Genomic DNA, 13,895 nt, shown 5'->3' on the forward strand with positions numbered 1-13,895 from the left:
AAGAAAAATCTATCGAGAAACTATTACGTTAAAGAAAAAATTAAATTTACAGGCTGACACATAGACATACCCACGAACAAACACCCAATGCACCCACCATATCCAATCAATCCAAAAGTCACCCGCAATCAAAAAGCATTTGTTTAGGGGTATATAGAAATTGTTTAAAATTTTAGAAATTGTTTGAAATTTTAGAAATTGTTTAAAATTTTAGAAATTGTTTACATTTTCGCCCTCATTTCAGTGTTTTATTTAGACTTAACACTATGTCCACGCAATACTTGTTTTCACTCTAGGACATCCGTTTCGGGTTTTTTTTTCATCACAATAGAATTTTGGGTTTATTTATGGGATTGATTCAATTGATTTTTGAGATTGAATGTGCTGAACTTGTAAATTGGACTTTTTTTCATAATCCCATTTCAAGTCTGATTTAATATTAACATTAGTTGTTGAAATCGTTGTCTGCTTTTTTACATAAGAATATTCTCAACACCATTTTCCTAACACTTTTTTCTTTAAATATGTGGGATTAAAAGTTTCCGCAAAAAATAATATTGATCTGAAAAGTTGACTCTGCCTTTACTTTTTACAATTTTACTAAAGATTTTTTCTTTTAATTATGAAAAATTCAGCATTTTTTAAAACATTTTCAATATATTTATTTATTTATTGGTATTAATAAAAAAGAAATCAGTTTAGATTATAAAAAAACAATGTTTTTAACTAAAAAAAATGTAAAGGCTCACAATTTTTATTTTTTGTATTTGTTTTTGTATGTTTTATTTTTTAAATGTTAAAATGTTTTGTAACTAATGATTTTTTTGAATCGAATTTTAAGGCAATAAAAGAAATAAAAATCAATAAAGTAATAATTAAAAAAATAAAAATTAATAAATAATACAAAATAATAAATAAATAATACAAAATAATAAATAAATAATACAAAATTATAAATAAGTAACACAAAATAATAAATAAGTAATACAAAATAATAAATAAATAATACAGTGTTTTAAAAAATTAAAAAAGTAATGCAGCAATGTAGTTTGCTGATAAAACCAAAAATAATTTATATTTTTAATCACATACCAAAATTTCACTTGCCTGTATTAAATCTGTAAATTTTGTACTTTAAAAACGAACAAATAAATTGAAATAAAAAACCTTTATTAAACAAATAAAAACATAAAGAAATTAAATTTAAGAAAATTATGTGTTAATAAAACATAAATAACAATAATAAAAAAATATAACACATTTTACACAATAGGATGTTGTTCGGCTGCAGATCGTAGGGTTCTTTATTGCTATTACAAATATAATAGAAAAAAGTGAAATAATTCATACAATCGGATATTTTCCACCTGCAGACCGTAGGGTTCTCTGTCACTATTTTCTATTATATTTGTAATAGTAACAGAGAACCCTACGCTGCAGCTGGACAATATACGATTGCATGAATTATTTCAAGGCCTAATAAATTTAACGAAAAACTTGTGAAAATATTTTAAGTATAAATAATTATAAATAATTAATAATACAAAAAAATAAGAATAATAAAAAAATAAGCAAATATAAATAACTACAATGCAAATAAAAAATGTACTAACGAAACATATAATTAAAGAATAACGAAACAAAAAAAATAAAAAAAAAATAAAATAAATTAAAAAAAAATAAAATTAAAAATAAATAAAATACATAAATAGTTAAATTAACGACAATAATAAAATTAAAAAAAAACTAAAATAGAAAAAAGGCAAATTAAAATAAAACAAAAACAAATAAAAAGCGAATATATATCTACATAACTACGATGAAAATAATAAAGGTAAACAACAAATAAAATAAACTTAAATAACAAAAATAGTAAAATTAAAGACAATAATAAAATTAAAAAAATAAAATAATAAAATAAAATAAATAAATAAAATAAAAAATAAAATAAAATATAAAAATAAAATAAAATAAAAAAATAAAATAAAATAAAAAAATAAAATAAAATAAAATATAAAAATAAAATAAAAAATAAAATAAATAAATAGTCAAATTTAAGACAATAATGAAATTAAAATTGAAATTAAAAAAAAAAATAAAATTGAAAAAAAAATTAAATTGAAAAAAAAATAAATTTGAAACAATTTAAATTAAAAAAAATAATTTCTAATTTTAGTGTAATAAAATTTTAAATTAAATTAAAGAAGTTAAACTAAAATTAAGAAAAAATGATATTGCAAAAAATATAAAAATTAGATTAAAAACCAAATAATTAAAAAAAAAAATTAAATTAAAAACAGATTAATATTGAAAAAAAAAATAAAATTAAATTAAAAAAATAAAATTCTAAAATCTGTTATAAAATAATAAAATTTTAATTATTGAATTAACAAAAATAAAATAAAAAATTAAAATAAGAAAACAAAAAACTCAAAATGATAAACAAAACTAATTAGAAAAAAGAAATAAAATTAAAATTAAAAAAATAAATAAAATTAAAAAAATAAATAAAATTAAAAAAATACATAAAAAATATAATTAAAAAAAGAAAGCAAAATAAAATTAAAGAAAAACTAAATTAAAAAAAAAAATAAAATAAAAAAAGAAAAAAAAAAACATAATTAAAAAAGAACAATTTAAATTAAAAAAAAAATACTAGAAAAATTAAATTAAACTAAAATTTAAATAAAATGAAAAAATAAAATAAAATTAAAAAACAAATAATATAAAAAAAAATAAAAAATACAAATACAATAAAAAATACAAATAAAATAAAAAAAATAAATGATTAAATTTTTAAAGCTAAATTTGAAAAGTTAAATTTAAAAAAATAAAAATCCAAAATAAAATTTTAAAAATTATATATAAAAAGTTGAATTTTAAAGACAAAAAAAAAAAATAAAATAAAAATTAGAATTAAAAAATTAAATAATATAAAATAAAATAAAACTAAAAAAAATTAAATTAACAAAAATAAAATTGACAAAGTAATAAATAAAAAAAAAATAAAAATTTAAATACAATAATAAAATTAAAACACCTCAAATATATAATTAAATTAAAAAAAACGAGAAATAAAAATTAAAAAAAAATTGTTTTTTTTTAATTAAGTTAAAAATTAAAAATAAAAAATATAATTAAAAATATTTTTTTTTTAATTAAAAAAAAAAATAAAACAAAAAAAAATAAATTTAAATTAAAGTTAAATTGATAATAAAAAAAACTAAACTAAAATTAAAAAATAAAAAAAAAATTATGAAGTTAAATTTGAAAAGTTAAAATTTAAAATTTAAAAATTTAAATTACAAAATAAAGTTTAAAATTAAATTAAAAATTTGAATATTAAAGACTAAAATTAAAAAACAAAAAATAAAATTAACAAATTAAATAAAAAATAATATAAAATAAAATAAAACTAAAAACAAAATAAAATTGGAAAAGAAATAAATAAAAAAAAATTAAATTGAAAAAGAAATAATAATTAAATTAAAAAAAAATTAAAACAAAAAACATAGAATTACAAAAAAAAAATAATTAAAAAATTAAATAAAAAAAAATAAAGTGAAATTAAACAAAAACTAAATTAAAAAAAATAAAATTAAAAAAAAAATTAAATAAATCAATAAATTTATAAAAAAAATTAAATTAATCAAAAAATTTATAAATAAAAATTAAATGAAAAAAATTCAATTAAAAAGAATTATTATAACTATCGCAAACATTTGAAATATAGTGAAAATATTTTATAACAAATTAATAAACAAAATTACAAAAAAATTGTTATATAATAAAAATAAAACATATTAAAAAAGCAATACAAATAATAACAAAATAATAATAATAGTTAAAAAAATAAATAATAATAGCTAAAAACAATTCAAATCAACAACTGCGCTCAGTATAGTTTAATTTGGTCCATGTTACCGATCTTGGGTCTTGAGCCTCTAGAGGGCGCAATTCTCATCTGATTTGGAAGAAATTTTGTACAACGGCTTTTCTCATGACCTTCAACATACGTATCTAATATGGTCTGAATCAATCAATAGCTTAATACAGCTCCCATATAAACCTATCTGCCGATTTTGCTTTCTGAGCCCCTACAAGGCGCAATTCTTATCCCAATGAACTGAAATATTACACAATAGCATATTCTTATTCAATATTCTTCGTTTGCCTAAAAAGAGATACTGCGCATAGAACTCGACATATGCGATCTATGGTGGAGGGTATATAAGATTCGGCCCGACCGAACTTAACACGCTTTTACTTGTTGGTTTGTTCGGCTTGAGGTCACGAAAAAACAATTGTTAAAAAACTGATGTTGTTGTTTTTATACCCACCACCGAATATTCATTTTGTCATTCCGTTTGCAACACATCGAAATATCCATTTCCGACCCTATAAAGTATATATATTCTTGATCAGCGTAAAAATCTAAGACGATCTAGACATGTCCGTCTGTCCGTTAGTCAGTTGAAATCACGCTACAGTCTTCAAAAATAGAGATAATGAGCTGAAACTTTGCGCATATTCTTTTTTTTTGTCCATAAGCAGGTTAAGTTCGAAGATGGGTTATATCGGACTATATCTTGATATAGCCCCCATATAGACCGATCCTCCGATTTAGGGTCTTAGGCCCATAAAAGCCAAATTTATTATTCGATTTCGCTGAAATTTGGGACAGTGAGTTGTGTAAGGCCCTTCGACATCTTTCGTCAATTTGGCCCAGTTCGGTCCAGATTTGAATATAGCTGCCATATAGATCGATCCCTCGATTTGAGGTTTTGGGGCCATAAAAGTCACATTTATTATTCGATTTCGCTGAAATTTGGGACAATGAGTTGTGTTAGGCCCTTCGACATCTTTCGTCAATTTGGCTCAGATCGGTCCAGATTTGAATATAGCTGTCATATAGATCGATCTCTCGATTTGAGGTTTTGGGCCCATAAAAGCCATAATTATTATCTGATTTTGCTGAAATTTGGGACAGTGAGTTGTGTTAGGCCCTTCGACATCCTTCTTCTTGGGGCCATAAAAAGCCACATTTATTATCCGATTTTGCTGAAATTTGGGACAGTGAGTTGTCTTAGGCCCTTCGACATCTTTCTTCAATTTGGCCCTGATTGGATTAGATTTGGACATAGCTTCCATATAGATCGATCCCTCGATTTGAGGTTTTGGGCCCATAAAGGCGCATTTATTGTGCGATTTCGCCGACATTTGGGATAGTGAGTTGTCTTAGGCCCTTTGACATCCTTCTTCAATTTCACTCAGATCGGTCCAGATTTGGATATAGCTGCCATATAGATCGATCCCTCGATTTGAGGTTTTGGGGCCATAAAAGTCACATTTATTATTCGATTTCGCTGAAATTTGGGACAATGAGTTGTGTTAGGCCCTTCGACATCCTTCGTCAATTTGTCCCAGATCAGTCCAGATTTGGATATAGCTGCCATATAGACCGATCCTCCGATTTTGGGTCTTAGGCCCATAAAAAGCTCATCTATTGTCCGATGTCGTCAAAATTTGGGATAGTGAGTTGTCTTAGGCCCTTCGACATCCTTCTTCAATTTCACTCAGAACGGTCCAGATTTGGATATAGCGGCCATATAGATCAATCTCTCGATTTAGTGTTTTGGGCCCATAAAAGGCGCATTTATGGTCCGATTTCGCCGCAATTTGGGACAGAGAGTTAAGTTAAGCCCCTCCACATATTTCTGCAATTTGGTCTAGATCGATAAAGATTTGCATATAGCTGCCATATAGACCGATATCTCGATTTAAAGTCTTGGCTCCAAAAAAGGCGCACTTATAATCCGATTCGACATCCATGTTGTATATTGTTCAGATCGGTTTATTTTTAGATATAGCTACTAAAAAGACCAATATTTTGTTATACACAATTTGGTTTAAATCGTATCATATTTCGATATAACTGCTATGGGACATAAGGTATGCAATTTTCACCGGATTTTGATGAAAGGTGGTTTACCCGAAATGGTGGGTATCCAAAGTTCGGCCCGGCCGAATTTAACGCCTTTTCATTTGTTTAAAATTGTTTTATTATTTCCTTAAACCCATAACCCAACACACATAGTGGGCCATAGTCTACAAAAAAAGTCATATGATACAGAAAAGCCAATCTTACTCAACTTTATGCTTAAAGACTAAGCATAAGGTTGAGTAAGTTTGACTTTTCTGTGGAATCAATCTCCTAATTCTTATGCTATGACCTTTTTTGGGGTTTGTTTTGGGTTTGTGTTTAACCATTTATTACGGCTGACAGGTTTCAATTGACTCATAGACTTTAGGTCTCAATCATTGACAACATAAGCTTGGTATTACTTTCTAGGCGATGCGTAGGAGACTTATGGTTGTGTAGTCTGCCTTCTGGTACGTTAATAGGCTGAGGTTTCAATCATCGGGCATGCGTTCTATAGCAGACACAAATATTGCGTTGGACATTTAAGTCAGTTTAATAGCATCTCTTCCCATACAGAAAAGATTTCATCAGACAATTATCCTTATAGTGGAACAATTTATAAATTAGTAAAAGTTTTTTGCCAAGTATTTGTTAAGATCACTCAGAAAATCAATTATGACAGACCCATGCTCTTATTAAAGAACCCCACACCACCCCCCATTTATTATGACAAGAGTTTAAGACAAAAAATGTTAACCCATCCCCAACCCCTAACCCCCAACCCCTCTTACCACTCTTAAACGATATATATATCCATAAAAACAATTTTTTAGCAAAAATTTAAACAAATTCATATATATGTATAGAAAAGTAAAACAGTTAGGAATTATCAAACAATATGTATATAATAAATAATACATACATACAAATCAATCTATAACAAAATCAAATGTTTTAAGCATTCACTAAAACATCCATAAACACCATACAGACACACCCACACATCCACACCTATTGTATATATTTTAGCAGTAAAGGTCAACATCATTGAATGGTGATAATGATGATGATCTAAACAAAAACGATTGAAATTAATTTAAAAAAAGGCAAATAATAAAAATTTTAAAATAATTTCATTATTATGATACAAACAAGAAACTAAAGCATACGACAAAATTCCAAACTGGTGTATGTATTTATATTTATTTATATAAATATATATAAAACACACAATACATATATACATATAAATATATTTATAAAACAACAACAAGTTAAAGTGTATATACAAAAATATATATATATACCATTACCATGTATATGAGAAAGATGATGGATGATGATGATGAAGAAATTCATTTTAGCTTTTAGTTAGTCTACCTTGTATATGTGTAAATATTTATGCTATTATTAATTAATTATTATGATTATTATTTTTTTATGTAAAATCATTATTGTTGGTTGAAATTTAACAATAACAACAATGCCCGCAACAACAGCAAATAATTATTGTCAAAGCAAAGAAAACAAACGAAGAAAGTGTGAAAGAAAAGCAAAATATTTTATTATTACTATTATTATTATTATTACTATTATTAATTATTAAATATTATTATTGTAAAAGGATTATTATATAAATTAAGTCTTAAGATAGCATAAATTAAAATAATAAATGAAAAATTAAGAAAACACAAAAAATTAAAAAATAAAAACAAAAAGCCTTATTAACAAAATATTATTCAAATTTCTTACTTTTTTTTATTATTCTTTTCTTTTTCTCAAGACATTTTGGTTTGGTTTTCCTAAGCAGGAATCCTTGGCTAAACTCCCTCCCATAAATGTAAAAAGAACAACTCGAGTCATGAGTCAATTATAGTCTGTTTTTGTATAGCAAACACCTAGGACTCGGTTCAAAAGAATCTCATGATAGTTTTATAAAGCAAGGAAAACAAAATCAGTACGGATGGCTTCAAAGTCTTCTATATTAAAAGCAAAAAAGAAAAACAAAAACACTCTCACACACACAATCAGCCGCTGAACAGGTACAGTATAATCCTGGCCCACAAATGAAAAACAAAAAAAAAACCAAAAATTTTATATATAAAATATATAAAATAATGACCACAAATAAACATTTCGCCACAAATCAATCAAAGGATGGCCTTCAAATTTCATTGTCCTCGTTGTACTTGTATCATATCTTTTTTATTTTCATCCATTTCCGGGGCATTTGCTGTACTCTTGTGCCCTACTCCTCCTCATATTGAATGTATTATAGTTATTATTATTATTCTACACATATATTTATATAAAGTTATGTACAGGTTATTTATAAAAGATTTAGATTTACAAAAGCCCCCTCCCCCCCCCCCCCCCAACAACAACATTAACAAAGTAAACAAAATGATATTGCAAAGATGAGATCGTTAATTTTTAGTACTTTTAGTTAAAATAAAGTGAACAAACAAATAATTAAAAACAAAACAAAACAAAACAAAAAAAAAACGAAAAACTCTAGAGAAAATTATAGTCATTTAAATAAATACAAAAAAAAAGTGAAAAAAAACTACGTTTGTAAATACTACCAATAAATGTATTAAACGAGAAATATAAAGATAAATAATTCATAAAAAAAACCAAATGTTTTTATTGGTAGAGAAAATGGCAAAGGACAAATTTATGGGCAACTTAATAGGTCTGTTCGCGTACTTTTCCAGTAAAAATTTGCCGGAGAGTAAAAGCCATTTTACTCTCTTTAAAAAACCAGAACAACATGCAATGAAAATTTGCAGAACAACAACTGATTTATTTGTTTTTAAATAAAACAAGTAAAAGCGTGCTAAGTTCGGCCGGGCCGAATCTTATATACCCTCCACCATGGATCGCATTTGTCCAGTTCTATTCCCGGCATATCTTCTTAGGCAAAAAAGGATATTAGAAAAGATTTGCTCTGCTATTAGAGCGATATCAAGATAAGATGGGGTTTGGACCAGAATTAAATTATATGTTGGGGACCTGTGTAAAATGTCAGCCAATTCGAATAAGAATTGCGCCCTTTGGGGGGCTCAAGAAGTAAAATAGAGAGAGATCGATTTATATGGGAGCTGTATCGGGCTATAGACCGATTCCGATTATATTAAACACGTATGTCATGAGAGGATCCGTAGTACAAAATTTTAGGCAAATCGTATAATAATTGAGACCTCTAGAGGCTCAAGATGCCAAGATCCCAGATCGGTTCATATGGCCGATTTGAACATTATTTGACACAGTTGTTGAAAGTAAGAATAAAATACGTCATGCAAAAGTTCAGCCAAATTAGATAGGATCTGACCTCAAGAAGTCAAGGCCCAAGATCGGTTTATATGACAGCTATATCAGGTTATGGACCAATTTGAACCATACTTGCCACAGTTGTTGGATATCATAACAAAATACTTCGTAGAAAATTTCAGCCAAATCGGATAAGAATTGCGCCCTCTAGAAGCTCAAGAAGTCAAGTCCCCAGATCTGTTTATATATGACAGCTATACCAGGTTATGGACCAATTTGAACCATATTTGGCACAGTTGTTGAATATCATAACAAAACACGTCGTGCAAAATTTTATTCCAATCGGATAAGAATTGCGCACTCTAGAGACTCAAGAAGTCAAGATCCAAGATCGGTTTATATGGTAGCTATATAAGGTTATTAACCGATTTGAACCATACTTGGCACAGTTGTTGGATATCATAACAAAATACTTCGTGCAAAAATGCATTCAATCCGATAAGAATTGCGCTCTCTAGAGGCTCAAGAAGTCAAGACCCAAGATCGGTTTATATGACAGCTATATCAGGTTATGGACCGATTTAAAACATACTTGACACAGTTGCTGAATATCATAACAAAATACTTCGTGCAAAAATTCATTCCAATCGGATAAGAATTGCGCCCTCTAGAGGGTCAAGAAGTCAAGTCCCCAGATCTGTTTATATATGACAGCTATACCAGGTTATGGACCAATTTGAACCATATTTGGCACAGTTGTTGAATATCATAACAAAACACGTCGTGCAAAATGTCATCCCAATCGGATAAGAATTGCGTCCTCTAGAGGGTCAAGAAGTCAAGGCCCAAGATCGGTTTATATGACAGCTATATCAGGTTAGGGACCAATTTGAACCATACTTGCCACAGTTGTTGGATATCATAACAAAATACTTCGTAGAAAATTTCAGCCAAATCGGATAAGAATTGCGCCCTCTAGAAGCTCAAGAAGTCAAGTCCCCAGATCTGTTTATATATGACAGCTATACCAGGTTATGGACCAATTTGAACCATATTTGGCACAGTTGTTGGATATCAAAACAAAATACTTCGTGCAAAAATTCATTCAAATCGGATAAGAATTGCGCCCTCTAGAGGCTCAAGAAGTCAAGACCCAAGATCGGTTTATATGGCAGCTATATAAGGTTATTAACCGATTTGAACCATACTTGGCACAGTTGTTGGATATCAAAACAATATACTTCGTGCAAAAATTCATTCAAATCGGATAAGAATTGCGCCTTCTAGAGACTCAAGAAGTCAAGACCCAAGATCGGTTTATATGACAGCTATATCAGGTTATGGACCGATTTAAAACATACTTGGCACAGTTGTTGAATATCATAACAAAATACTTCGTGCAAAAATGCATTCAAATCGGATAAGAATTGCGCACTCTAGAGGCTTAAGAAGTCAAGACCCAAGATCGGTTTATATGACAGCTATATCAGGTTATGGACTGATATGAACCATACTTAGCATAGTTGTTGGATATCATAACAAAACACGTCGTGCAAAATTTCATTCAAATCGGATAAGAATTGCGCCTTCTAGACACTCAAGAAGTCAAGTCCCAAGATCGGTTTATATGACAGCTATATCAGGTTATTAACCGATTTGAACCATACTTGGCAAAGTTGTTGGATATCATAACAAAACACGTCGTGCAAAATTTCATTCCAATCGGATAAGAATTGCCTTTAGAGGGTCAAGAAGTCAAGATCCCAGATCGGTTTATATGACAGCTGTATCAAAACATGGACCGATATGGCCCATTTACAATACCAACCGACCTACACTAATAAGAAGTATTTGTGCAAAATTTCAAGCGGCTAGCTTCTTTACTCCTTCGGAAGTTAGCGTGCTTTCGACAGACAGACGGACGGACGGACATGGCTAGATCGACATAAAATGTCACGGCGATCAAGAATATATATACTTTATGGGGTCTCAGATGAATATTTCGACTAGTTACAAACATAATGACGAAATTAGTATACCCCCCATCCTATGGTGGAGGATATAAAAATGCTGGCGATACATGTGAGGTATTTTCCTCAAGATAAACGTAAATTTATTGACCCGAGAGTGACAAGGCTAGAAGAGGAGCCATTTGTGGTATCAGTTATCTCCTTGCCGCTGGACAGCCATCACAATTTGGAGTGCACGAAGCTACGAATCGCGCAAGGCGCTGGTCCCATACGGAATCTCTTCACAGATGCTAAAGAATCTGGATCTGCCTGGAGTCGGGTACCTTACTGAAACCTGGTAAGGACACGTGCAAAGGCAAGTCGTACAGACCAATCTGTCAAGACGCATGAGGGATTACTCCTTCCGATCCTCCCGTTGGATAATTTCCATTCGCCAAGCATCAGCATGCATTTCTAAGGCTGCATGGTACTACAACTGCTTTACATGCCATCACCGTACACAAAAGTAGAAACAACGTTCTCAAGTCCCTTGTCGGCAGCACTTGGTGTGCTGACAAAGGAACCTTGGACTAACCACCTAATGCTTCTGGCTATTGTGGCTAGACAAATTGCTGCGACCACAGATGTGTGTGAGCTTTCTATTTGGTTATGTGACGGCTACGGACACTATGTTAGCGGTGAAGATATCTGTATCCGTTCACAACTGGCAGACTAATTTGAACGGTGCGTAACTTTTAACTGTCCAGCTAGACCCAATAAATACCATGGCAGCATCTTCCCTCCCTAACAAATTCAAAGGAACGGTGTTGGTTTCATCGTAGCTCTCTGATGAGTATGATTCAATTAAAACACTTAAGAAACCAATCATTGCTCTTTTCTTGGTGTCTGAAAGGATACAATGTTTTACAATTTATCAAGATTTTCCAAATAATTCCACAAATTTTACACTCAACTTCCAATGTAGAACAACTGACTTGAGGTAAAATTACAACTTCATTTGGCGAGTTTTCTGTAACTGAGCACTGGCTACTGCTTTGAATCTTCATTAAAAGTAAATTAAAATAAAACAATTGTAATAATTACCAATAAACAATATTTTTTATTTTTTACTTAGCTCTTTTTCATGTAACAGCTGTTTTTCATAAAACAGCTGACCTTTACAAAACATCTGTTCAAAGTTGCAAATTTATGCTGGCAAAAAAAGTCCCAGTAGACATTTGCAGGTTCTCTATTTTCGAACTGTCAAATTTGCTCTTTCTCGCGCTCTCTTCTGCAGGCAAATAAAGTATGCGAACGACTTCCAGTCAAAATTTGCACAAATTTTTGAGTGTTCGAACACAGCTAATGAGACTTTGAGGTTTGAGACTTTTATTATTTTTATACCCTCCACCATAAGATGGGGGGTATACTAATACGTCATTCTGTTTGTAACTACTCGAAATATTCGTCTGAGACCCCATAAAGTATATATATTCTTGATCGTCGCGACATTTTATGTCGATCTAGCCATGTCCGTCCGTCTGTCCGTCCGTCCGTCCGTCTGTCTGTCGAAAGCACGCTAACTTCCGAAGGAGTAAAGCTAGCCGCTTGAAATTTTGCACAAATATTTCTTATTAGTGTAGGTCGGTTAGTATTGTAAATGGGCCATATCGGTCCATGTTTTGATATAGCTGCCATATAAACCGATCTTGGGTCTTGACTTCTTGAGCCTCTAGAGTGCGCAATTCTTATCTGATTGGAATGAAATTTCGCGCGACGTGTTTTGTTATGATATCCAACAAACTGTGCCAAGTATGGTTCAAATCGGTCCATAACCTGATATAGCTGCCATATAAATCGATCTTGGGTCTAGACTTCTTGAGCCTCTAGAGTGCGCAATTCTTATCCGATTGGAATGAAATTTTGCACGACGTGTTTGGTTATGATATCCAACAACTTTGCCAAGTATGGTTCAAATCGGTTCATAACCTGATATAGCTGCCATATAAACCGATCTTGGGTCTTGACTTCTTGAGCCTCTAGAGTGCGCAATTCTTATCCGATTTGCCTGAAATTATGTACTACGGATCCTCTCATGACCATCAACATAGATGTTTACTATGGTCTGAATCGGTCTATAGCCCGATACAGCTCCCATATAAATCGTTCTCTCTATTTTACTTCTTGAGCCCCCAAAGGGCGCAATTCTTATTCGAATTGGCTGACATTTTACACAGGTCTCCAACATGTAATAATATAATAATAGCAGAGCAAATCTTTTCTTATATCCTTTTTTGCCTAAGAAGAGATGCCGGGAGAAGAACTCGACAAGTGCGATCCATGGTGGAGGGTATGTAAGATTCGGCCCGGCCGAACTTAGCACGCTTTTACTTGTTTTTTTCAAAATTCTTTAAAGTCAGAATCTATCTAAGGGAAACATTTATTGGAGTTTAGCATAAAGGATGAATAAATATGTATACCCTACACCACTACTGTGGTACAGAGTATTATAACTTAGTGAATTTGTTTGTAACACCCAGAAGTAAGAGAGATAGACCCATTGATAAGTATACCGATCTACTCAGAATCACTTTCTGATTCGATTTAGCTATGTCCTTCTGTCTGTCCATGTAAATTTGTGTACCAAGTACAGGTCGCAGTTTTCATCCGATGGTCTTCAAATTTGGTACAGGCATGTTTTTCGGCCCAGAGACAAAGCCTATTAAAGTTAAAAACAAATATAAAGGCAT

The sequence above is a fragment of the Stomoxys calcitrans genome, chromosome 1, assembly GCF_963082655.1.
Source record: "Stomoxys calcitrans chromosome 1, idStoCalc2.1, whole genome shotgun sequence".
Lineage (NCBI taxonomy): Eukaryota > Metazoa > Arthropoda > Insecta > Diptera > Muscidae > Stomoxys > Stomoxys calcitrans.